Genomic DNA, 27,122 nt, shown 5'->3' on the forward strand with positions numbered 1-27,122 from the left:
CCAGGATTCGAATGGCCTGTATAGGGAGTGTTTCATTCATGTATAAACGAAACACCGCTTGTGAGTCCGTAAGGATGCGGGCAGACCTTCGCTTGCTCTCGGCGTCGCAAAGTGCGATAGCGATCGCTGCTGCTTCTGCTGCTGCGCTACATGTGGCGCAGATGGAGGCAGAGGCTACCAGGTTACGGCGATTGTGCATTTGGGCCCACGACTTGGCGACGAGAGATACGGGCTAGCGTCCGTGTAATATGTATCTAGGGCTCTGAAACAGCGTTTGTGCAACATGCGGGCACGCGCTGCTCTCCTCTCTTGATTGTGGATGGGATGCATGTTCTTGGGGATACGGTCTACTACAATGTTCTCTCTAATGTGGTTAGGCAGGAGTTGTGTTTCTTCCTTGCAGTACTGGGGTGTCAGCGGGTACCCTAGCTGTTGAAGAAGATGCCTTCACTGTTGTGTCTTGTTGAGGCGCTCCCTCTGCACTATGAGCGTGCAGATATTATTGATCCTTGTGGAGTACCCTTCTGCGGTAGATCATATATGTCTGATTGTATGCCTGCTATGCCGATGCGAGCTTTGCGGTGACTGCAGAAAAGGCACGGTATACTGATATACTCGCTCTCCGCATCCTATGGTGGCGAGGCCATCTAGGATGGTTTCGTTTGCTATAATATCAAAGGCTTTTTCCACGTCGAGGGCTAGAAGTATGTTGCGGTTGCTGCCCAGTTGTGGGTTGAGGACTTCTTCCTTGAGGAGGAGGAAGACATCCTGTGCTGACATGCCTTTCTGGAATCCGTATATGCAATTTGGGTGCATAGTCCATGTTCCTCCCTCTGTTGTTCTATTCGAGTGAGTACAATTTGTTCAAAAAGCTTGCCCAGGCAAGACGTGAACGAGATCGGTCGTAACTGACCGAGCCTGCGCGGTTTCCCTGGTGTGTATATAAGGAGTATGTGAGCGGTAGTCCACTCCTCGGGTCCATTCCTCGGGTCCATGTGTGTACTATGTGAGCGGTAGTCCATTCCTCGAGTCGAATCCTCGGGTCCATTTCTTCGTTCAACTGCTGTGTAAAGGCTCGGAGGGTTTCATCGCTTAGGTTTCTCAAGATGGCGTTCGTGATGCCATCGGGGCCCGGTTCCATGTTTTTCTTGAAGCTCTCTGCTGCTGCGTGTACCTCCGCATACGTGATGGGTCCATCAAGGCTCTCGTTCGGAGGTCCCCTATATTAAGGGTATGGTTTCGGATGCCTGGTCCGGATTCCCGTGTATATTTGCTCGAGTTCCTGCATGAGTTCATCCTGGGTTCCAGGATATTCGCCAACGAGTTTTTGTAGGGTTCTATTAGTTTCTGTTTTGGTACTTGAAGGATCGATGATGCTGTGGAGTATGTTCCACGTTTTTTTAGTGCTTAGCGTGCCTTTAAGCGAATCACAGAACGTACGCCAATTGTCCCTGTGTACCTTGAGGGCATAATTGCTGTCCTGTTTAGCGATCTTTGAAATCCTAAGTCTAAGTTCGCTATTTAACTTATGTTGCCGCCGTCTTTTTGTGAGGCCTCTGCATGCTTTCCGTGAGTGTATTCAATGGTTGTCGATTGCCTGCGTGTCGGTATCGGTTTGGTACACTTTAGTGTTGGCATCATATAGTTCTCTGATGCGTTGGGCCCACTCCTTGATCGTGTTTTAACCGCCTTGATGTTCCGGGAAGGGCGCATTGTATCCAAGTCGGACTGTAGCCTCTCCCTAAACTTAAGCCAATTTGTAATTTAGTCCTTCCCTAGGGGTCGGCGTAGTTTGGCCGAGGCACTGGTGATTTCGATAATGCAGTGATCGCTACCCAGCGAGTCATCTAGGACCCTCCAGCTTGTTCCCACGGTATTGTTAATGAAGGTGAGATCAGGGGTCGTGTCCCTGCTAGCGCTCTTTCCTATTCGAGTAGGCGCAGCTAGTACAGTAATTAGTGTGTATTCGTTGCGCTCTATGACTTCTAGGAGCTTGGTGCCCTTGGTGTCTGCTTTTTAGTAGCCACACGTGTTGTGCTTTACATTGAAATTCCCAGTTATAATTTGGCGATCGCAGTGTTCCAGCATTCCCTGTAGGTGCCGGAACCATGACGCAAAGTCAGCCTTTTTGCGCGGGGTGCGGGGCTGTACACGTTGCATACAACTTGTTTTGGTCTCCCCTTCTTGATAGGCCGTATCGTGATGATTAGATGTAGGATTTCCACACTGAGGAGTACTGTCAGAGTTGATGCCAAATCTTTGTGGACGAGCGTGCCCACCTTAGGGTAGCTGGGGTCGTATTGTATTTTATACCCCATAATTGGCTTCGTTGCACTCCCGCCTCTTGCAGGCAGATAATGTCCGGGGGGACTAGCGCCGCCTGTACGTATGGCGAGAGGGTTGCGTGCTTGCTTTTAATATACCTACAGTTCCAGGACCAGATCGTGATGCTTTCGCTTTCCATTTGAGTTTTATGGGCCATGATGGGACTCAGACGGTATCGTGCTCTCTGTGTCGGAAGTTAACATGCTACCGTCCTCGGCCTGAGAGTGTATTTTACTACTTTTCCGTTTACGACTGGGTTCCTTGGTTAGGGATTCGTTAATGTATTTCTTTATTTCTTGAAATTCCACAAAACACTGTTGAAATTGTTGCTGTATGTGTTGTATTATTTCTTATTGTCAACATTGTAGTGCTTGTTGCAATTTGTCTTGGGTTACCAGGTTACTCTCAGATGGTGAGTGCGCCTGAGGCTGCTTTGGCGAGGTTGTTCGAGGGAAGGGGGGCAGTGGTGTTTGTAGTGGTGGATGCCCGGTGAGAGTGCTTAGCGGTGGTAATTGAGATTGTGGCGTTCGCTCACGGGTGTGTCGATTCAAGTATAGCCGCTCGTTGCATTGAAGTTTCGATTTTGTGCTCATTGTTGGTTAGATGCCATTTTTGCTGCCTTTTTTCCTCAATGGCTCTCTGGTATTACGTATTTTGTGTGATCGGTGTGGATGTGTTTCGTGGCTCGGGAGAGGCTACTTCCGCCCAGCTTACCCCATGTGATGCCTTCTGCTTCCTTGACGGAGGCGGTGGGGATTTTTTTTTTGGGGGGGGGTGGGGGGGGGGTGCCGGTGGTGCCCGATGCTCGCGGCTCGCTGACCGGGAGCGGGAGCGTTGCTCGGTATTGACCGGCCGGCCGCGAGTGTCCACCCTGTCTTCCCGCTCCTACCCGCTCTTCGTCTTCCGAGGCGAACCATCGTGGGGCTGTCGACTTCATCGGAGCTGATGATGGTGTGGGTCGAGGTCGAACCGTTCTGAGTCGCTGCTTGCACGAGTGGTCACCGGTTGGGTGAGCCTCCCCGCACGAGGCACAATTTATCTCACATTTGTGTTCATTGGTTGTATTGGGCAGTCCGCACAATCTACAGATGCATCTGTCGTGGTTTGGGCACACGTCGGTACGGTGGCCCTTTTCCTTGCAGATCTCGCAGACTGCGAACGTCGGTCTAAATGAGATGCAGGAGTTCACCTCCGTAGTAGTACACAAATCGTGGTAGATGGGGACCAATAAAGACCAGCGCTGCAATTTGAGTGGCACCGATCATCCTGGCTGTAAGGATTTCCACGCCTTGTGTTATCCCTCTGAGATGGACCATGAGGGTTTCGGTGGTTGTGTGCAACGATATTCCATGTACCACTCCCCTGAGGGTGCCTTCTTCTTGGGCGGTGTATGCGCGCACTGCGTGACTTCTGCCGTTAAGTGTTAAATTACGGATTCGTCGTGCTTTTTCGCCGACCTCTTCGTACTGGGTCGGTAGGATGGCTATGTTGGATCCTGGGTTGATTCTCAGAATGCATTTGTCATCCGTGAACTCGTTCTAACACGCGTCGATGATTGCTCGTGCGAGTGTATGAGTGAGCACGTTTCTTTATGGTAGTACTTGATTTGGACGAATGATTATCTTGTAGTCATTTTTCGGAAGCGGCGTAAGTCTAGCGACTCTCCGCGTTGTTGATGATGTCTTAGTGGTGGTTGCTGGGTCTTTGGGCTTTACACTACCGCGTCGCCTCTCCAAGCCTTCTTGCTTGCGTTGCTTTTGTGTTCGTACTGATTGCCAGTTAAAATCTTCTCTCACAGTGTTATGGTACAGAGTTTCTTGGCTCACCGGTTTGGTAGTCTGGTCCATACGTTCTTCTTCGTGCCCTCCGGAAGTTCTATGGAGAGGGTCAACGATCGTAGTGGCTTCGTTCACCATGGTTAGGCCACGTGCCGTCGCGGGAATCCCTGTCGGTGAGGTGAGCGGCTCACCCGTGGTGATGAAACTTTCAAGAATCCTCCTGGTGTCGCTGCGGTGAACTTATAATGAACGGTTATAATACCCATATCGGTTCACCGCAGCGAACGCTTCGTCCTGTATCACCTCGCACCGATTGCGTGACAAAGCTTTTATCGTTAGTGTTATCGCGGCGAACTGCCTGCTGCAACAGGCTCACTTTACTAAATTGCAGTTGGAGTCGGTCCAAACGACGATTAATTGTTTAACGTACATAGGACAGGGTTGCTTTAATACCGCTGCCTGACGGGAATGGGTACGTGTGACCTGTTCGCTTACTTATGCGACCGGGCAGGCTTTGCGTTTTTGTAGCTTTGCACGTTGCAGACGCGCGAGGGCATTGTCTCGAAGCCACAAGGCTGACGGTTAAAAGAGCCTTCGCGCTCCATGTTCATTTAAACTACCGTTTTCATCCTCATCTCGGCACTTTCCTCTGCTTTCCCTTTTGCTACCACTCGCCTTCACAGCCCAATGCCGAGTAGCAGATCAGAACTTTGATTCATGCCACTTTCTCAGCTTTGGTATCACGCAAGTGTTTTTCTCTCACACTTGCGGTAATCTTCCAGTGGAGTTCAACGTTCTTTTGTGCGGGCGGCTATACGTAAGGGTCATGCGATGTGTTCAAAAGGGATGCGTGGTTTGACAACAAGACAGCTGCGGATAGTTATAGACGTCGGTTAAACTCCCTTCCTTTCCTTCTCTCTTTCTCTCTCTATAGACGTCGGGGGTGGGGGAGCGGCGGTTTACGGAGAGCGCGTAAGCGGGCTGACTGTGAGTTGGAACCTTCGCCATTCGGTTCGCGGAAGCAGTACCGTTGGCCCTCGCCGTACCGTTGGCCCGGCCCTCGCAGTCAGTCCCTCGCCGGTGCACCGCACCCATGCCGAGATATTCAGCGAGTGGGCCAGAAGCCCCAACAGACTTGGAAGTGTTTTCTTTGAGGGAGTCTGTCTTGCGAGGTTGGCAGACAAGAGAGCCGTTGCACTGTGAAGGATTTGTGGCAACAGCCTTGACATATTGGAACACCGGATAGTGTGACCCTGGCGTGCACACTGCGTGCACCACAGTGTGAGTGGATGAACGATAGTGCGAGGGTAATCTTGCGGTTGCTTTTAGGCATTCGCCCTCCAACGTGCAGGGCTATTGGAGGGGGATTCAGTGAAGATTCGGCTAACAGAAAGAAGACCGAAATTGTAGCGTCATTGTAACTTTTCACTCGTAGTCTTTTGATGTTTGGGTAACTAGTTGCCATTCTATCGCTTTACTATTCTACCTCAATAAACAGTTCACCCCTTGCAATCAGCGTCACAGTCTTAGCTACTGTAATGTGACTTCCCGATATCCACAATAACTTTAAGTTTCGCTCACTGAATGTGTCTTCCCGGTGTCACATTTCTTTTTGTCTCTCTTTATGCCCTCTTTATGCAGAGTACAATAAGCATCTCTATATGGCTTTCATAGATTACGAAAAGGCATTTGATTCAGTAGAGATACCAGCAGTCATAGAGGCATTACATAGTCAAGGAGTACAGAACACTTGCGTACATACCTTAGAAAATATCTACAGAGGTTCTACAGCTATATACCTTAATTTTACATAAAAAAAGCAGGCAGACACCTATAAAGAAAGGGGACAGACAGGGAGACACAATTTCTCCAACGCTATTCACTGCATGCTTAGAAGAAGTATTCAAGCTATTAAACTGGGAAGCCTTAGGGGTGAAGATCGATGGCGAATATCTCAGCAACCTTAGGTATGCCGATGACATTGTTCTATTCAGCAACAATGCAGACGAGTTACAACAAATGATTGAAGACATTAACAGAGAAAGTTTAAGAGTGGGGTTGAACATTAATATGCAGAAGAGACAAAGATAATGATAAATAGCCGGGCAAAGGAACAAGAGTTCAAGATCGCCGTTCGGCCTCTAGAGTCTGTGAAGGAGTGTTTACCTAAGTCAATTAATCACAGGGAACCCTGATCGCGAGAAGGAAATTCTCAGAAGAATAAAAATGTGTTGGATCGCATACGGCAGACATTCCCAGATCCTGACTGGACGCTTACCATTATCATTGAACAGGAAGGTGTATAATCAGTGCATTTTACCAGTGCTGACATATGGGGCATAGACTTGGAGACTGACAAAGAAGCTTGAGGACAAGTTAAGGACCGCGCAAAGAACGATGGAAGGAAGATTGTTAGGCATAACGTTAAGAGACAGAAAGAGGGCGGTTTGGATCATAGAGCAAACGGGTATAGACAATATCCTATTTGACATCAAGAGGGGAAAATGGAGCTGGGCAGGCCTTGTAATGCGCTGGTTAGATAACCGTTGGACCATTAAGGTTACAGAATGGGTACCAAGAGAAGGAAAACGCAATCGATGACGTCAAAAGGCAAGGTGGAGGGATGAAATTAGGAAATTGGCGGGCGCTATATAGCGGGATCGCAGGGAGAGGCCTTCGTCCTGCAATGGACATAAAACAGGCTGATGATGGTGCCCTATGGTTAGATTTCATCTTTTAGACATCGTTTTTGTGCGATTGAACAAAAATTCTTGTTTTTCTATAGCGCAGGCGCCCGTTTCTGCGGCGAGAGTCGGCGTTGCCCCTAGTAACCGAGCGAACGAAGACAGCGAAGGACGAAACCGAACGCAGAGCGCAGCAGAAGATGAAATACGGCGAAAGCGGAGAGCGCGCGAGGAGGAAAGAGAGTGAGGAGGCTGCAGTAGAACCATGAGGAGGAAAGCGGAGGAGGAGGCTATGGCGAAAGCGTGAGAAGAAAAGCGGAGTGCCGTACAAGACGGCTTCGCGGGGAGAGTGGCTACGACATGGCACCACAGTAGCACGCGTCGTCTGTATGAAGCCAAAGCACTGCATGAGTGGAGGTCTCTCTGCCGCGGCTGCCGTGAATCGCGCTGAGGCGGAACCCTCGCGCATCCTCTCGCGATCTCCCTATTAGCGAGGCAATGGTGCCACACGGGACAGATTGTGCGCGCCAGGCAATATATTGCGAAACGAAAACATGGATACAGCTGCGCTCAAATTTCGCATTATGGAGTAGCGTAATCGTCGGTGAATATTCTTTGCAGGTACAAGGCATTAAACTTTTCGCACGACTTTTCACGCGACGGAGCTGGGGTAGTCGCCAAAGAATGCTTACGCATTAAAAAGCAACGCATACTGCATACGCGCTGCACTCGAGAACCATTTCACCCGGGCGCCTACAGCGTTGTCCAAACAGCAGCCATGATAGAGCTCTGGGCGGCTCCTGCGCGCCTTTACACGCGCACGAATAGACACGTTTTGTTTGCCAAGAGCGTGCGGCAGCCGCATCCATTAAGGTTCCAGTGCCATCCACCGCACGTATTTTACGCCCAACGTGTCTTCTGCTGCGTGGCGGACATGTATACTTCTATGTGTGTGTGTGTGTGTCATTGCTTGCTGACGGTGCAACGGACAGGCGTGTGTCTTAAATGCCGCAGAGTTCCTTCTGACGTGAGGGTCTTTTACGTCGTCGCCACTATCGCATTCACTACTTCGTCACGCATAACGACTGCATACAACACAACGTACTACCACTGGCAACGGAGCCGAATGTATCTCGCCCTGTTAACGTATCCTACCTTAAAAACCCTCCATTCTAGTTCTGGTTAGTTGTTAACATTTGCAAGTCTTTCAAAATAGTGTTACAGTCAAGTTCAATATGCGTATTGCGAGGTCGAGTTCATTAACCTTGCTCCATATTTTTTAAGGTAACGCCTTTATTCAAAGTAAATGTATGCCTAAAACAGTGCCGTTGAAGTGTTTGCTACTAATGGATCCAGAAAGGAGCTGGTGTGAGGTCAAGGTTGGAACTTGTTTTATGCGAAGCATATTACGAGGGCTCAACCCAGCTCCTCAGGCGCGGCGGTGACCATGAAATCACGTGACACCGTGACGTCACGACAGAGGACAAGTGGCTTTGGCTCAACTCTTGCAAGACGGGCTGGGTGGGAATCGAACCAGGGTCTCCGGAGTGTGGGACGGAGACGCTACCACTGAGCCACGAGTACAACGCTTCAAAGCGGTACAAAAGCGCCTCTAGTGAATGCGGTGTTGCCTTAGAAACGCGCTGTTTCTAAGGCGTGCGTCTCTTGCTCAGGCGCACATTTCGTTGCCGCGCCGAACGCTGCTTTGCTCGACGCTCACCGCGTCCAATGCGGGGCGCGTAGTCGCTGCCCTGTAGCCCATTGTCTTACACCCCTTGGCGGGTCGACGGGAACGCTGTCGCGTTCCACTCTTGAAGGCGAAGAAGTAATGCATGAGTTGTTTCTTCGTCTAGCCGAACCAAATATAGCCAAGCAACAGCAGTTCACCAGGCTAAACAGTGGTTCAACAACTAAAATAAAGGCTAGTATGCTTCGCATCCTGGGCTTAACCTTACCTAAGCCACAGCCATTTTTTTTATAAAGTGAGCAGCTTTCTGCCGCCTCCTCTCATTGCCAGTGCCTAAGCGCAAAAGATTGGAGTTAGTTCACAGTGTTATTTATCTAGAAACCCAGTATTGAAAGGTAGTCATGCCAGATGCGATAAAGATAATGCAGTTAAATTATTATGGTTTGACTAATTGCTCTTGCATTCAATATACGGTAGACAGCCGTCGACCTTGTGTGTCTTGCGTTTGTCTGTTGCGGTGTTTTAGAGCGCAGCTCCTAGGTGCCCACTCCTGTGTTGAGCGTCGGCGTGGCTCCGCGGCTCTCGTAACCGGGCGAACGCACATAATGAAGTAGGAAAGCGCGAGTGCAGAGCGTAGCGGGGGATGAAAGACGGTGATAGCGAAGCAAGAGAGAGAGAGAGAAAGAGATTCTTGGTTGGTGGGTGATGGGTGCGGCTAAGTGCAGCCCGGTAACTGTGCGATGAACAATGAGGCGGAAAGCGGAGGATGAGGGTATGGAGAGAGCGTGAGAAGAAAAAGCGTAGTGCCACGCAAGACGGACGCGTCGGCGACGACCGCTAGGACACAGCGCCGGAGTAGCGCGCCGTCGCCTGTTCACCGGTGGCATGCGGCGAGAACTTCGACCAATACCATATATGGAAACAAAGCGCTGAATCAGCGGAAGCCTTTGTGCGGCAGCTCTTTGAATGGCGCCCACGCGTCACCCACGCGCTGCCTCTCGCGATCTCCCGATTAGCGAGGCAGTCGCGCCACACTTCACTCCGTTCGCAATGAGCCGCACGACACAGGTTGTCCGCACCAGCCAATATATCGCGAAATGAAAACATGTACAGAGCCATGCTCAAATTTCGCGTTAGGGAGTATCGTAATCGACGGTGAATTTTTGAATGCTTTTTCAATAGCATCCTATAGCCTTTACTACGTACTTCTAACATAGAGTAGCATTATGGTACTTTAGCAGTAGATGTGTCCAAGAGACGCCACTTAGTCTTGCCTATATCCTCTAAGACCCTTTACATCATATTTTGTTTCACATGTGCTATGAGAGGCCTCAGGTATATGCAAACATAGTCTATAACAATTATATCGCGAGTGCTAGGGAGTCTGCGGCACAGGATACGTGTCACTGGTGAAGTAAATAGCCCATAGGGCTTCCCAGGCTCGAACTGCTGGCCGCAAGCAACATCCCCTGCTCGTATTTACCCTCCTCGAGATACAAAATTGATGTGTACTGACTTAAATACTTGCATTTTGCTTCGCACAAAGGCCGCTAAGACAAAGTGAGAATAAAGAATAACCTTTTCATTTGTTTTCTTTAAACGTATATAGCTCACTGTGAATGGAAAATGAGACATCCACCCGTTCTTAGCAATTGCTACAAAGGAAATCCATACGGCTTCCTCGAAAGAAAAGCCTCATGGTTGAAGAAAAATTCGTCCCGGTCCGGGACTCGAACCCGGGACCACCGCCTTTCCGGGGCAGCCGCTCTACCATTGAGCTAACCAGGCGGCTAGCAGATGGCAGGGCGAAGTCGAATTTGTCGACAACACGAAGCAAAGGCAAGTGTTTGACGTAGTAGTTCTGCGGGTTTCCGCAGAACTACTAGCTCACTGTTTTTAGACTTTGAACTTCGCCAGTAAGGAATACGAAAATATACGTCAATTTGGAACCTGCTAGCTAGCAGGTGGCTCGGAGCTCATCCACCGCACGTTTGTCATAGCGGGCGCACATTAAGGAGCGACGCCTGTGGAATTTATTTTGCACTTGATGCATACGCCCTCAAGCAAGAAAAAATACTCCCAGTATACGAAACATAAATCATTTAGGAGCTAAAAGAAAAATATAAAAGACAGGTGCTCCAGTGGGACTGGCTGTTCATCGCGAGCTTCAGTGTTCTGTATGTTGGTGTCTACAATTCACCGCTGAATTTCTTGTTCTCTGGCACTGCCGAACGTCCGTTCTTCGCTATTTACGTTCATTGTGTTTTCTTTTCTGCAAAGGTTGCAAGTAAGAAAACGCTTTTGACACTGCCTCTGCTAACTTTAACAAGTGAGCAGCCTTTTGTTTTCTAGCCAATAAGTGGTTTTTATTAGTGTTTACATGTTATATAGCAAAAGCGCTCATTCTTCGTGCGCAATTATGAACAGGCTTTAGCGGTACGCTAGGACACTGCGTTCACTGCATATCACCGCTAATATTTCACCAAACTTCGCATCCAAAAGCCACGCCTGCGCATCGTGGATGCAGCAATAGTGCTCTCTCAATTAATTTATGCCACAATGTCATCAGAGCACTGATCTCTCGCTGTACACCGCATTGTAACTTGAGGCTGGATGCGGATGAAAAGTGTAGAACCTTATGTATTATTATTGCATATCAGCTTCTAAATAACACAAGCAATTGATTAATCTGTTCTGGTTATATTTATGTACTACACACTCCTATAAGTACTAACATGTAACTACACATCTTTTGCGTATTTGACCAAATACTATATTGACACGTGTACATGTTTATCTTTTTCGAGTGACCACGTTTCACCGCTTAACAAATGTTATCGCACAGCGCAGGACGCGCCTGCATGTATCGGAAGTTTATGGAATGTTATCGATGCTTCTATCCGCTGTCTGTTTTCGCCGAACCTTGTGTAATCTGAGTGCATGTACGTGCGACGCGAATAGTGTAGAACTTTGTGGAAGACACGCGGGTCCCAGTGATTACTCTTGAACATTCGACGACTGATGTATGAAAGCCGACGCGCTTGACCCACTGATCAGATTTTCGACGATATCGTTGTGCTATAAGCGTAGCCTGCTTTTGTGGGCACAGGCTAGCCCAATAAAAGTTAGTTTTGTCTTTCACAGTATTGCTACTGTGTTCTTCATCATAACCACCACGTGACATCTGGTGTAGGTGCTTTGCGTTCATGCACCGGACGCCACCACAAAGCCGTGACCCAAGCCCACACGTGGAAGACAACACCAACGTCGCCAAGAACCAGCGAAGTAGCCGCAGGCTGCAAGGACTGCCCCTAGAGCACGGACTTTTGCCTGAGACGACCAGAGAGATTGTCGCCCAGTCAACCCCAATGGCAGTCCCAGCGTCCCCCATCGTGCTGCAGCAGCCCAGGGAGCCTCCGACGTTCCGCGGTTCAACATTTGAAGAGCCGGAAACCTGGCTTGAGACATACGAGAGGGTCGCTGCTTTTACCAGCTGGAACAGCGACGACAAACTTCGACATGTTTTTTTCGCATTGGAATACGCCGCAAGAACATGGTTCGAGAACCGAGAAGCCGCCTTAACGACATGGGAGATGTTCCGAAGCGGCCTCCTGCAGACATTCACAAGCGTCGTACGCCGAGAACGAGCCCAACCAGTACTAGAAACCCGAGTGCAGCTGCCTAATGAGACCACCGCGATCTTTACAGAAGAGGTGCCTATTCCGCCACGCCGACCTGGGAATGTCCGAGGAGAAGAAAGTCCACCTACTGATGCGTGGTGTAAACGAGGAACTTCTCGCCGGAATGGTACGAAGCCCACCGAAGACTGGCGACGAGTTTCTTCGTGAGGCAACTAGCATCGAGAAGACACTGGAAATGCGGAACCGGCAATTCAACCGCCGCACGAACTCGACAAGCTGCGCCAGCGTTCAGACACTGGCCACCGACGGCCTGCGCGAGACTCTCCGAGCGGTCGTGCGAGAGGAGCTATAGAAGCTGATCCCGTCATCACAGCCTCAAGTGGCTTCGAATGCCGACGCCGTATGTGAGGAGCTCCAACAACAACTCGGAGTAGCCCCTGAATCGCCGCAGCCTCAGTCCAGCTCTGTCTCACGCTTTCTACGCCGATGACATCACCCTCTGGGTGACCACCGGCAATCTTGGCGACATGGAGACCACTCTACAGGCAGGTGTGGACGCGGTAGCAGCTCACGCCCGGGCCATCAGGTTGAGCTGCTCCCCGACCAAATCGGAGCTTTTGCTCCTTCGGCCTGGGCGGATGGCCCCCCTATCGCCTTCTCCACTCACCGTCTACCTTGACGGCACACCCATTCCTCTCGTCTCTACCCTCCGCATCCTCGGACTCTTTCTTCAGTCCAATGGCAAGCACACCACCCTCATCACTCGACTCACAAACACTGTACACAACACTGTCCGCCTCATACGCCGCATTGCAAACCGCCACCACGGCATGCGCGAACACGACCTCCGCCGCCTGGTCCAGGCCTTTGTTCTCAGCCGCTTCATTTATTCTCTTCCGTATCTCTACCTTTCTCGTACCGAGGAAGACAAAGTCAACAGCCTCATTCGCCACGCATATAAGTCAGCCCTGTCCCTTCCCACATCTACTTCGACGGCTCGGTTACTGTCGATGGGCGTCCACAACTCCCTGACGGAGCTAACGGAGGCCCATCGCACGGCCCAGCTCCCCCGTCTCTCCCGCACCCGCTCAGGTCGCGCACTTCTCTCCACCCTTAATCTCTCCCCTCTTATTCCTCTTCCCACTTCACTGCCCATCCCTTCTCATGTCTTCCCCCTCCTAACCGTTAATCCCCTCCCTAAACATATGCATCCCGAACACCACCCCTCCCGTAGAGCAGCGCGAGCCTCCGCGCTCTGGCGTCAGTACGACCGGCAGGCCGCCGTGGCTTACGTAGATGCTGCCCCGTACCGCCGCTACCCAGCACATGCCCTTGCCGTCACGGACAATTCTCTCCGACCCACTCTTACTGCCTCAGTCTACACTTCTACCTCTGTCGAGGCCGAGGAGGCAGCTATTGCCCTTGCCATCACGCAAACCTCCGCGAAGTACATCTTCAGCGACTCCAAACCTGCGGTCTACAACTACGCGGTTGGACGGGTGGCACACCCGGCCATCGGAATCTTGCGTTCCGTTACCGTTCCCTCTCGCCCCATCCAAATCATCTGGGTGCCCGCTCACGCGGCCCATCCTGGTAATGAGGCGGCCAATTCCATCGCTCGAGATTCGACTGACCGAGCAAGCCCGCCCCCGCCAGGAATGGATACGCGCGACGCGCTCCTCACGTACCGCGATATCACGCAGCACTATCGCCTCTCTCGTCTCACCTTCCCCCCTCCGCACCAATCCCTTTCTCAACCCCACCAACACTTATGGCGCCACCTTCAGGCCCATACCCATCTTACTCCCGCACGTCTTGCCCTCTTCTACCCCGGGACGCACTCGCCGGCTTGCCGCTGATGTGACGGCTCCCGCGCCGATTACGATCACGTCCTATTCTCCTGCGCCGCACACTTGCCCCCTGCCTCTTGGCGCCTAAGCAATCCGCAGCAGTGGGAGGCTGCTTTGTCCAGCACCGAGCCGGATATCCAACTCCGGCTGGTGAACTGTGCGGAGGACGTCACGACCAGGCATGGCCTGGACGCCACAACCGGCAGCCTGAAGGCCGCCCACAACGCTGCTTTTTAATTTTTTAATTTGTTTTTACTTTTGGCTTTCTCATATCAATAACTGTTTTTGACCACCACCATCAGCCGCAAGCGATGACATACGCCGCTGTAGCCCGCCGTCACGTTCCCTCTCCGTGCCCACGGCACGGCCCAGTGACGACACAGTTCCGTCGTCCACCAGCACCCCCGCCGCCAGCACGCCAACCCGTCACCCCTCGTGGCATTCCAAGGGAGAATGACGTTTGGCGTTCCCCCGACCACCGTCCGCTTTGCTCTCACTGCGGAGAAGCCGGGCACATCTACCGCCGATGCCCATACCGGGAGATGGGACTCCGAAGGTTCACCGTTAATGTGCCGTGACTACAGATTGGCGAACGACCTAGTGATATCGCCGACTACCTCGCCGCCACTCAGTGGAGCCCTCGACAACCGTCCCGTTCGCCGTCACCAGGCCGCTACCTGTCACCGCAGCGTCGGCCATACACTGGCCCAGCCCGGGGCCGCTCTGCGAGCCCATATCCGGAAAACTAAAAGCAGCAACCAATGCTGCTGTTCTGTTGCTGGTTGCTTTTCGTCGAACTAACGAACATCCTCCGCCGCCGACGAAGACGACGAAGAGACCATCTCGATGACATAATATCGATACGCCGCCGTCCCGATGAAGTCAGGAAGCCAAGACTACACCGACGAAGGACGACTTGACGACGCGACGTTCCAGCTTCAGTCCAACACGACGCAGCCGCGATCCGACGCCAAGACCTAACTGCAACGCCAGACAAAGAATCACCGACCTCGACATGCTTCTCGAGGGCCACGCAATTACTGCCTTAGTGGACACAGGGGCCGATTACTCCGTAATGAGTGGACACTTTGCCGCCCAGATGAAGACAGTTAAAACTGCATGGGAAGGCCCTCAAATTCGAACCGCTGGAGGACACCTCATTCCGCCGACTGAAATCTGCACGGCCAGAATTACCGTTGATGACCGGACTTATCCTGCCACCTTCGTTATCCTCCAACAGTGTTCACAGGATGTCATTCTCGGCATCGACTTCCTGAACCAACACGGCGCAATCGTAGACCTAAAGTCAAGATCGATAACGCTGTCGGAATATCAAGTGATACCACCGGAAAGTTCTCGTAGTCACCACGCCTTGAGTGTGCTCGAAGATCAAGTGAGCATCCCGCCGCGTTCCAGCTTATTATTTCCGTCGGCAGCGAAACACCTGCTGACGTAGAAGGCGTCATCGAGGGCGACCAACATCTACTGCTCGACCGTGAAATTTGCGTAGCAAGAGGGATCGCTCGACTCCACGGAGGGAAAACGGAAGTTATGCTCTTCCCCTGTCGTAATCAGCTACCAGCCTTCCTAAGTGTCGTCGAGTACCTCGACTCGTCGGGTCTCTCGGCGAGAGTAGAACATTTCTACAAAGACGGATGGCCGTCAGCACCTCGGGCTTCCTTATCGGCCACTACTTCGCTTCCATCTCTACGACCCTCTGCCTTTCTCCCTCCTACCCTCTCTCTCTTTAAACCCCATCCCCTCCACCCTGCTGGCGCAGAGCCGTGCTCCCGCATGTGTTGCAGAAAATAGCGCTAGCCTTTTCTCCTTCCCCTCAAGAACCACTTCTCTCTCAGCCAAGAGTTCAAGAACATCAACAAGGGCACGACAGTCGCGTACATCGAGGAAATTGTGGAAACCAGCAATGCCTTTGTCCTCTCGGATTCTGCCGCATCTACCCCGATGAGCATAGTCCCCGAACCAGACTTCGACGTAAATCCAAGTCTTCCTATGAGTAAGCAGCAACAGATCAGAAGTCTTCTCCGACGATACAAAGACTGCTTTTCGACGTCATCGAGGATTCGACAAACATCAGTTGCAAAGCATCGCATAATAACCGAAGAATGCGCTCGAGCAGTCCGACAGAGCCCTTACCGAGTTTCGACTCGAGAACATGAAGCTATACGGCAACAAGTCCACGAAATGCTGCGCGACGACATCATCCAGCCGTCGAAAAACTCGTGGGCATCTCCTGTAGTCCTGGTGAAGAAAAAGGACGGAACCCTACGCTTCTGCGTCGATTATCGTCCACTGAACAAGATCACGAAGAAAAACGTGTACCCCCTTCCACAAATAGACGACGCATTTGATCGGCTCTACAACGCTAAATACTTCTCGTCGATGGACCTCAAGTCTGGCTACTGGCAAACAGAAGTCGACGAGAGAGATCACGTGACAATATTTAAAACACCACCGTATAGAAGGCGACATTTTCAACACTATATTTCATGGCCGATAAGTGCAATCTACAGCGCATTGCTAGTGCGAGTTACAGCGTTAGTGGCCGAACGCTTGTCGTTTAGGTTTGGGTGGACCGCACTAAGGTGGCTTCCTGCAGAGGAACTTCAGTCATGGGGAGAGAACAAAAGCGTGCTTCTGAACGAGAACAGGCGTGAGTAGAACTCGCGTATAGGCAACGCGTTCTACAAGGAGCAGGATCAGTTCTCCGAAAACGTTTTTTTTTCTTTGTTTACGAATTGCGCGCCCAGCGTCCTAATGTCGGCGCATGAGAGGGGCAACTTTATCTCTTTCCAGATTTACGGAAATTAATGAATGAATGAGTGTGTGTGGTTTAGTGGCGCAAGGGCCAGATAAGATTTAGATTTACGGAAATAATTGTCTGCCAGTTCTTCGACTTTAGAGTCATAGCAGATGCAGTAATGTATTTATACGCACCTGGAAATCCGCTTGGACACCTTGTTTCCCTGTTTGGCTTAACACAGTCGACTCTTCGATAGCCTATTTTCACAGAGCTGTATACTTTACGGACGACAACGTCATGTAATTTATCTACCAGCTGCAACTATGGCGGCGTTTCGTCACCATTCATTATTTTACACAGAATGAGCTTTCTGTGAACGCCTAGTTATATGGCTTAAATGCTAATTAAACCCATGCAGCCCCTTTCGCATGTCACAGTACTTGTTATCTGGCTGTTTGGGGCACCTTGGCCTGCTATTCTAGATTATTCAACAAAATACAGATGCTTCCACGCGACTCGTGTCGTAAAAGACCGGCTGCTGAATTCATCCCTCTGTACATAATGGTGCCGCCTACCACCATTCCTTTTGACCCGTGTTATCTCACTGCACTCTAAAGGCCATCGCAGTCTTATGAAATCCTCGCTAGGGAGGGCGAGTGCATAATACGTTGTTATATGGAGGGCCATGGCTAAGCGACTGCAATCGTATTTATTGAACGTTCAAGCGAGGCCGACAGTGGGAAACATATCATCTACTCTCAGTTCCACCTCGTACCCGTGACCACTCTTTCTCGATGCGCTTGTCGGTCTAGGTCCATGACCTTCAAGCCAATCTTGGCAATCAAAGAGCAGGCCGCCTCGCTCCTGCGCCCAAGCGTTCATTACCATCGAAGCTGCAATCACCAGGCACCAAGCGAAATGTAATCGAGTGTCTACTGTTTTGAGAAGCATAGCACAACGCCCCAACGTCTTGCGCAAGCGGATATGGAGGCCGTCGTCCCAGCAAAGATGAACGGAATCACAGCGCCGGATTCTGGATTGAGGAAAGTGGGCGCACTTTGGTCGTAAACGCACACCAATCAACGAGGAAAGCTAAAATGATGCAGGGGGATTGGTAGATTATCTGATTGCGATGACATAAATGAGGTCATTCATGAGAACTACACTGAGAAATATAGCTACGCATAGTGCAGAGCACTATACCACTCTGCAAACACAGAGGTTAGCCATAGTTGGATGCAGGTGGCTGTTCAGGTACAAGGGAAGGACCGATAAGTTATAAAGGATAACACAAGCATGGACGCTACCACCGCGAAAAGGGTACACGCAAGACATCGGCGCAGTTTTTAGCGCGCCTCGACCTGGATATTCCCATTGACACTACCTTGTGCAATGCTGAACTGCTTTATGACTTGAGCAAGCTGAGCATTCACCAGCGTACTCGGCAATTTCTGCCATGATGTGTTGTCTCGGTAAGGCTCCTTCGATGCCGGTACTTTAGAGGAGACGTTGAATTTGTTACCTTGCAGAATCGCAGATCAGGGATCTCAGATAAGTGCAACTGAATCATAGGGACTTTTTTCAAATGACATCTTGACCCCTCAATTTTAGGGAGAAATTTCTAGCCGGGGTACGCTCTTGAATACGCGGACAGATGTCTACACTATCTCTTCTTAGATGTTCTCAAACTGTAAGCGTTGTGCGCCTGCGCAACGACCACTGCGGATGTAGAAAGGCAGAGAGGCGGAACGCGGGTTGGGTCTCAGGCTGCTGCCATTCGCTATGTGGTACGCCATGTTTTGACGCTGCGTGGCTATAGTCGGCTACCACTTAAGTCAAGAGAGGCCCCGCCCAGATGACGGAAGCGCGGCATGCGATTGCCTCAGCGACTAAAGAAATAGGTCCGCTCAAAAAATTGTGACTGCTTATAAAACGCGTATTTCTAGGCATAAATAAGATTTTAGTATCTTGATGACTGGTCTCGCTTATCTCTCGTGATGGGAATGCTACAGCACAAGCGGGATCACGAGAGAAAAATAACCCCGTACCTTCTACAACTCTGTGCGTCGTTTTGTTACGTCTCAACACGGCTGAGGGCATCAGACGTCTGCCACGAGGCAACCCCGCCCATTCATTAGCGCTTACGCAAAAGTCAACGCAGAGTTGCCGCCAACTGTTGGCGGGTCCACAAAATGCCCCTACCACTACCTGAAAGCCCCCCCTCTTCAAAATTCAGTGGCATAACTAACCCCCCCCCCCTCTACCCCGACCGAACCATTACTGCTCACACACATTCCTAACAAGCCGCCAAATCAAGCTTGAGACTTGACAGCTATTCGGCGGTCAACATTTCGCTGCCTCATTCACTGCTTACGGATGGCGGTAGTTATCGGCATCGCCTGGGGTGTGGAAGCCAGTTTTCTCATCGATCGCTGCCAGCGCGCTTAGCTGCAGATGCATTAAGTTGTCACCATCCATTGCACCGCTCACGCACGTCGCCTTTCCTTCGTTAGTTCAACGTTCTTTGTTTGGACTCATCCACGGACCAGGAAAAGGGTTCAGTTCGTTGTAAGCTGGTATGTATGCTCTTAGAACGAGTTGCGGCCGGAGAAAACGCCAGCTGCGTTTAATGTTTTGTTTTTCCTGATTATACTTCGAGTGACGGCTCGCCGTGACGCTGGCACATCCTCGGAACCATATAGCTATGATATGGGTTAGAAAGGTGAAAAATAAGATAATAAGAAACAGCGTTCGTTATCAAACACTGCAATAACCATTAAACCGATAAGCAATATGAAGGTCGCCCGTTACCTCGTCTGGTTTTTCCCTAATTGTACAGAACGTTTCGCGCATATTGACAACTGGAAACAAGCGTCGCAGAGAGTTCAGAAAATACGCAATCTACTAAGGGAAAGAGCCGAGGCAACAGCCAAACAGGAAGAAAAAGCAAAAATTAACCAACACAACCATTGTCTGTGAAAATATTTATGGATCAACATCTTTTTATATAAAAAAGCAGTAGAGGAAACACCACCGGAAATTGAGAATGAGTCCGTGTGGTTTGAATGACGCTTCTACATTTATCAGTCGAGCCACCTGACGAAGCCACAACTCTTCTGTGCTTATGTGGCTTTTTTTTTTCAAACCTCCTGCGGTGGACGCAGTATGTCTAGAACCGTAGCCTCCGGCGCTCTAGGCGGTTGTACGGGACCGGCGGCCACGCGTAGTTACGCAACTTTCAAAATAACAATACGTGTCGGTTTTAAGGCCGAAGCCTTTAATGGCTCATTGTCAAGGTCATCTGCCGTTAGCAGAAACTGTCGCAGTTCTCCGGCATCCTGACTTCGGTACTTGGTACAGCACGAAACGAGGGATTCAAAATACCTGTGATTGTGCCACAAATATATATTTATCTATATTTCTTCAACACCTAATTAAAAAAACGCTACTAGACATCTTTATTTTAATTTTACGCTTGTTTAGTTGTTCTTAGAAGTGTCCTTCCTGCGCTTCTTTCCTGTGCGAGTCAATTTGATGTGGTTCCTTGTTTGTAAAATAAAGAAGAGGTGCATCTGAAAGGCGTACCCGTGAGATACCCCTTATTTCATTTTTTTGCGGGTTTACACGTCATTTTCATTGAAAAGTTACGTAGGGTTTGCCCCCACCCCGAAAAAAAATCCTGAGTACGTGGTGCCTGGTAGTGGCCGACGTGTACTGATGCGAACTTTACTATTTAACATGCTCCTGCATTGATTGAGTGGGCTTTCGTAACTGGAGCCGTGTGACTAATGTCAAATAAAACCCTCTTCCTTCATTCCTACTACCGGATGTATTCACTGATGCCTTGGAGGATTCTTTGCTCTCACCACATGCCGCAACAGTCTGCTACTGAGCAAGGACGATTGCACAGGGCGTGTAATTATCAAGTGCAGTCATCGGTGTTCCCTCAAAGGCGTACCGGTGTGCAAATAGAAAGCCGAAATGTTTGCTTCATTTCAAAAAAGACGACTACGTATGATATAGCACGAGATCGTGGTTTACAATCCCGGCTAAAGTTGAGTTATAGCTTATACCTAAAAATTTTTGTTCATTCTTTGCTGGAAGTGCGGTTTCATTTAGGTGCAGGGTAGGGTCAACCTGTAGGCCTCCTTTAAATGAGAACAGCCACTCTTTTTTGTGGCGCAAACTTAAATCCATTTCTGTCTGCCCAAATCGCGAGCTTGTTCAATGTGAGCTGTATCTGTCTCTCGCACGTTGGCAAGCTGGAGGATGTGCATGCTATTTGAAGATCATCGTCATATACGCAATATTCAAAGAACATTGGAGTGTTTTTTGCTATGGAGTTCATTTTTACTTTGAAAAGTGTTGCACTTAAAAAACAACCCTGCGGCACTCCATTCTCCTGCACAACTTCTTCGAAAGAGTTGCACCCAGGCGTACATGAAATGAACGGTCGGGCAGGAAACCTTTCAGGCAGTTCAGTATCCTATCGCGGATAGCAAGGTCAGCCACGTCACGGAGGCTACCGAACCTCCAGGTTGTATCCTATGCCTTATCGGTATCGAAGAACACTGCTGCACAGTGCTGCTTGTGTACGAATGCTTCTTGGACTGTATTTTCCAGGCGGGCAGGATGGTCGGTTGTTGAACGCACATTTTTTTAAAATCTACATGGGTGGGTGTCAAGGAGTTCACGTGATTAAAGATTGAACATCAGCCTAATGTTCAGGACACTTTCGAAAGATTTTGCGAGAGAGCTTGTGAGAGCTATGGGCTTATAACTGAAAGGTGTGGTTGGTGGTTTTGCAGACTTCAGAAGCGGTACAATCACGGCTTTTTTCCAAGCCTCCGGTATTTTTCCTGATACCCATATTTTGTTGAAGAATTGCATTTATGGCAGCTTCGGAGAGGTTAACCAACATTTCATAAGGTATTTCATCAGGGCCTGGTGCTGTCTGTTTACCGGCGGACAGTACCTTTTGGATTTACTGAAGTGTAATTAGTGTACCACAATGCTCATTTGTACTACCACTTGTAGGAAGTCTAGTTTTCGGCTGTATGTTTGTACTTCAGGAGCGAGTGTGTCTAGTGTGAGAAACTCGAAACATTAGAGAAATGTTCCCCTAGTACGTCTGCCTGTTCTTCTATACTTGTTTGTGTGCAAGGCGCTGTTAAAAACGCAACTTTGAAGGGGGAGAGCTGCCATTTATTTTATGGACTTGTTCCCAAATTTTTCGAAGTGACTGAACTGCTGATATGTAGTTCTTCCAGGAAGTTTTCTCAGTATCACGACGGATGCGGCGTGCGTTGGCTTTCGCCTTTTTAAAATTTACAAGATTATCGTGTGTTGGGTATCTGCGTGAAATCACCCAGGCTTTGTTTTGTTTCTTTTTTGCTTCCCTACATTCTTGCATATACCAGATTTTGTGATTATGTTGAACCCTTCCTGAGGGCTGAGGAATATCTAGTGGCGCAGCAGTAATGATACAGGTTGTGCACAATTTATTCAGGTCATCGACATAGAGATTCCATGAAAAAACTTTATCCAGGCTGGCCTGTTCTCGAAACAGGACCCACTTTGCTAGGTGGAGCTTCCAACGGCGTGGTTTGCTTGCGATGATTTGTGGTGAGGATGATAAGTTACTTTTTATAGGAAGGGGATCTTTCCGTAGGCGTTGTCAAGAACATCCACTTTATTGTCGTTACAAACTGATGGAGAACTAGAAGATAAATCTAAGCAACCCATTTTTCTTGGGCTCACAGAGTAATATGTGTGTGTTCCTGTATTGAGCAGGTAGACGTTATTAGATAGAATAAAATCTTCTAAGATGCGTTCTCTGGTGTCCGCTTGGTCACTGCCCCAAAAAGAGGAGTGCACATTAGTATCCCCTCCTACTAAATATGGCTCTGGTATCTGTTTAAGAAGTGTTTCTAAATCAAGCAGTGTGACATTTATGTGTGGTTAGAGATACAGGGTACGTGTTGTAATTGTTTTAAAATCAAGGACGGTCACTGCTACAGCTCCATATTACGTTTGAAGCCCGATTTGATGAGTAGAAACGCCGCCTTGCTCTATCATTTTGCCACCTCTAGAGAGCCTACTCACTTTCTCTCTGTCACGTGGAAATACATGGTATTTTTTTTAATGTTAGGTCGTCACCCTAAGTCAGTCTCTTGTAAGCATAAAGCCACAGGAGAAAATGAGTTTAATATATAATTTGTCATTGTAGTCTTTAATAAGTCCACAACAATTCAGATCTATCAGGAACGCCGTTTAATTATTTTGTGGGGACGTGGCTAAAAGAAATTAAGTCCCTCGTTGTTGAGGGCCCGTTATTATGTTGTGTGCTTTTTTTTCGTGAGAGTTGTGCCTTTCTGGTAGCGGGGGCGAACTAGTAGTCTCCATGGCCTCTCCTGAGGCGCTGGAGCTCCGCGAAACCGTAGGTGTGTGTACTTCAGGCCTGTCCCATTGGAGAGGAGCCTTGTGAGCGGCTGACTGAAGGGCCGGCGGACCCTGTTTGGCAGGTGGCTGGACAGCTTGCACTGTCTCTGCCTGGGGCGTGGGTGGCTCTGCCGAAGGAACGGTAACCGTGGCCTGAGGAGGCACCGCAGGCTGGTGTGGTGCTACGTGAAGTCGCACCACATAGGCGAGCTTGTTTCTTCCACTGAAGGAGAATGTATTTGTTGGCGCGATATGCCTTCTTGCTTATCTGAATGAAATGTTCTCTTTGGTTTTCAACGTAATGATTTCTTTTTTTCTTTCTTCCAGGACGGACAAGCCCTGGTATATGCGGCATGTTCTCTTTCACAGTTTACGCAATGTGTCGCACCGTCAGCTTTCGGAAACATATTCCTTCGAAGCACATTTCGTGCAAGTTTTGCGGCCTCGGCAACTCTTTGAGCCATGGCCGAACCTTTGACAATTGAAGCATCTGAGGCGGTAAGGAATGTACGGTCTTAAATCTAATTTCAAGTAGCCGACTTCTATTGAATCAGGGAGTGTGTTGCTGTTGTATCAAGTGCTTTGTGCCGATTTCCTAGTTGTCCTTCCGCAATTTGATCCGGTAAATGTCAATGACATCTTGGTCGGTGAGCCCTTCAAGCATTTCTTTTCTGTTCGGTGTACGAAATCGATTTCTGATATTACACCGCGGACAGTGTTGAGGGATCGGTGGGATGTGGCGGAGACAGGGATGTCCCCAATGTAGGCAATGTTTGACAGTTTTGAGTACTGTACATTGTCTCGAACTTCGAGCTGCAAATTGCCACTGCAGATTATGGAAAGCTTGTAGCCAGCACCTAGGGCTTCTGTCAAAGACTTGGATACTGTGAATGGGTACAAGATTCTTGCTGGCTTTTCTTCTGCTTGACTATGTACTACATGGCATTTTGGGAAGGTTCCATTTATATGCTGAAAAAATCAGCTGCTATGGTCCGCCCTCTTTTACAAGAGGGGCGATCATTTTGGGGGAAAGGAGGAGCTTTGTAAAAATTATGTTGTTTAGCCACGGTGCCAGCCTCACACCATGAAGCCCAACGAGGGGGCGAGAGAGGAACTTTCGAGCAAGTTCTGCCTACGCAAGCTGTACATCAAGACTATAACCTAATACGACATATCCAAAGTACATTAGCCACACAAAGTTAACCTGTGCCACCTATGAACATTAGAAGTGAATAAGAGATACAAGACAGTACCAGTATGAAAGAAAAGAGTAAAGAAAAGGCGCGTGGAGGAAGAGTGGAAGAAACGGTGACTGCCGATTTGCCCCGGGAGCGTCAGTCCGGGGGTAACGTCTACGTGAAGCAGAGGCCAAAGAGGTGCATTCTTACTTTCTTCGGCGAGGGACCATAACCGTCCAAACACTCAGCGTCGGCTCAACTCTCAGTATCCCTTTTTCCCAGAACACCGCAAAGCCACACACGCTGAGGCGCGAGAGGGGCCAACCTCGTGTGCTCGGGTATGTGGTGTCGCAATACACCAAACGCCTGCTGATGCAGACGCCCCTGCGGGGCTCCGTCATAATCAGAAAATGGTATTGCGACGTTAAAACCCATCAATGAACTTTTGTATCTTCGTTGCAGAGGTCAAAAGTAGAAAGAGCTGCGCTGCGTGGATTTTGCGCTGGTTTACTTGTCATTTTCTGAGCTTCAGATGAATCGGTTGCTATTTCACGAGTACTTAAAGAAAAGAACAATGCATTTATCGAATCCATCACCAATCTGAGGCGAGAAGACGGTCGAGGCGGGAAATGTGCAAAATGCTTCATTCATCGTTTTAAAATAAATACACGGATACTCGTCTCTTGGTTTTAAATAGCATAGGATTTATATTTTTTGTTTTGTGTTTTCCCAAGCTTGCATAAAAAATAAAATAGTTTTTTTATTTTTCTTTCTTTTCATGTTCTTTTCTTTTGCAAATCTGCAATCTCGTGATTTCGCACACGGCGTTCCGTGCGAGTTTTCCACCATGAAGCCAAGCTATAGCTGACATCGGAACGCGATCCCTTGTTGCCGAACGAACCTTGTGTCACCTAGCTGTTCGCACCACCAACGAGCCTCGGCCACATCCTGAACAGCGAATCATGCAACTTGAGCATCCACTTCTACACGTATTGGCGTAACAGGGAGCCTGAACGTAGGGTGGAGGACACGGGCATGTTTGTCGCTGAGATGCTCGTTGGGAGCGAAAGGACAGTTTCAAGCTGAAGGAGGAAGTTAAGGCTTCTCATTTTTCAGGTGGCAAAGTTTCGATGCCCTCGCGATAGCGCCCACAAAATGCAAAAAGGATCAAGCGCGAAGTGTGACAGCATCACGTTGTGCACGCTGAGGTCTTGTGTGCACGATAGCTTTCGCGGCAACGAGATACCTATGGTCGAGAAGATAACTAACGAGTTCCTCAAGCGTATCGATCTCCCATAACTGAAGCGGTATACTGTGCGTCATCTGCTTGGCAAAATTGGCTAGAAGTACGAAAAGAGAAGCTGCAACTCACTACTTATTGATCTGCATGACATCGCTGACTGACGGAATCGCTACTTTCGTGACGCGCAGCGCTACCAGGCGGAAGGCCGAAAGATCTTCCTGGACGAGACATGGCTGACGGCGGGACATACACGGTCGATTTTGTGGACAGATACCGTGGGCCAGAAGCGTGGATGGATGTGCGCTCGAGCCAATGGCTTGTCTACGGGTCTAAAACGACACTCGCGAAAGGGCAGCGCCTGATCCTGCGCACATCGGAAATCAGAATGGCTTCGTCGAGGGTTGCTTGGATGTAATCCGAGGCCAAAAGAGAGGCAACTATCACGAAGAAATGCACGGAAATCGCTTCAAGGGATGGTTCAATGACATTCTGCTGAAGTTACCAGCTCGTAGCATCGTTATGGACAATGCGCCGTACCATAGCTGGCGAGAAGAGAAATTGCTGATGATGGCCTGGAAGATGGCAAAAAATACAGGAATGGCTCAAGAGCAAGAACATCACCTACAGTGAAAGGATGGTAAAGAAGCAGCTGCTTGAGCGGGTGGCATCTGTGAAGTCACGCTTTCTGAGCTACAACGTAGGCAGCGCAGCTGAAAGGGCGGCTTACATTGCACTGAGGATACCACCGTACCACTGCGAATTTAATCCCGTTGGGCATGTGTAGGCCAAGGTCAAAAATGGCACCAGTTCCGACAACAGAGACTTCAAGCTGACCACGGTCGAAAACACCTTAAAAGCGAAAATCAAGCACATAATGGCCGGAGACTGGAGGAAGAACATTCAGCTCATGAAGGGCCTAGAGCAAAGTTCAGAATTGACGCGTCTTGGAGTGAGCCCATTCAACCCATCGTCATCCAAGTGGGCGAAGATAACACTGAAGAAAGTGACTCCAACTTCGAGCTGTCGGGCATTGAACCTCTAGACAAAGCATAACGGCTTATTATGATGAACCGACGGCCCTTAATAATGCTACCAAAATTTTGTCGGTGGGTACTCGATAGCGAATCATCCATCCCCCGACCTCTCAAGTACATACGCGGTACATTTGACAGGATATTGCTTTTAATCGAAGGTCAGTTCTGATAAGCAACGTCCTGTACACATCGGGCTCACTTTAAGAATTGGCATGAAAACTTGCTTAAATGTTGGCAAATCTCAATGCAGACGCAACCCTTATTAAGATTATAGGACCTAGAATGCTCATTCGCGCAGCCATTGTCAAGTTCGACGGGCTCCATGGTGAAATAGCAGTAGTCAGGGCACACTTGAAAGGTACCGTTAGTAGTGTGCACTTCAAATCGCAGTCATTTCATAGCCAGTGTAGGTGAAATAACAGTCGTCAACATGAAATTGACAGCCACTGCTAACAGTGTGCACGCCAAAGCACATTCATGTGTTTGCATTGCTTATTTTA

General features: G+C 49.3%; 2 long non-coding RNA genes and 1 other non-coding gene across 3 annotated transcripts in view; 1 reads left to right on the plus strand and 2 right to left on the minus strand.

Moving 5' to 3' along the window:
* LOC139059129 (uncharacterized) overlaps window positions 1–27,122 on the minus strand; it is a 129,737-nt gene that overhangs the window by 62,044 nt on the left and 40,571 nt on the right. The window lies entirely within an intron of this gene.
* LOC135897618 (uncharacterized) overlaps window positions 1–27,122 on the plus strand; it is a 40,983-nt gene that overhangs the window by 3,229 nt on the left and 10,632 nt on the right. Inside the window, exon 2 of the long non-coding RNA XR_010563101.2 lies at window positions 23,495–23,665. This is a non-coding gene — a long non-coding RNA (uncharacterized lncRNA). The remainder of the gene's footprint in view (window positions 1–23,494; window positions 23,666–27,122) is intronic.
* Window positions 10,189–10,262, minus strand: TRNAS-GGA (transfer RNA serine (anticodon GGA)). The gene has a single exon. It is a non-coding gene; the product is annotated as a tRNA-Ser (tRNA).

The sequence above is a fragment of the Dermacentor albipictus genome, chromosome 4 (assembly GCF_038994185.2).
Source record: "Dermacentor albipictus isolate Rhodes 1998 colony chromosome 4, USDA_Dalb.pri_finalv2, whole genome shotgun sequence".
NCBI classification, from domain to species: domain Eukaryota; kingdom Metazoa; phylum Arthropoda; class Arachnida; order Ixodida; family Ixodidae; genus Dermacentor; species Dermacentor albipictus.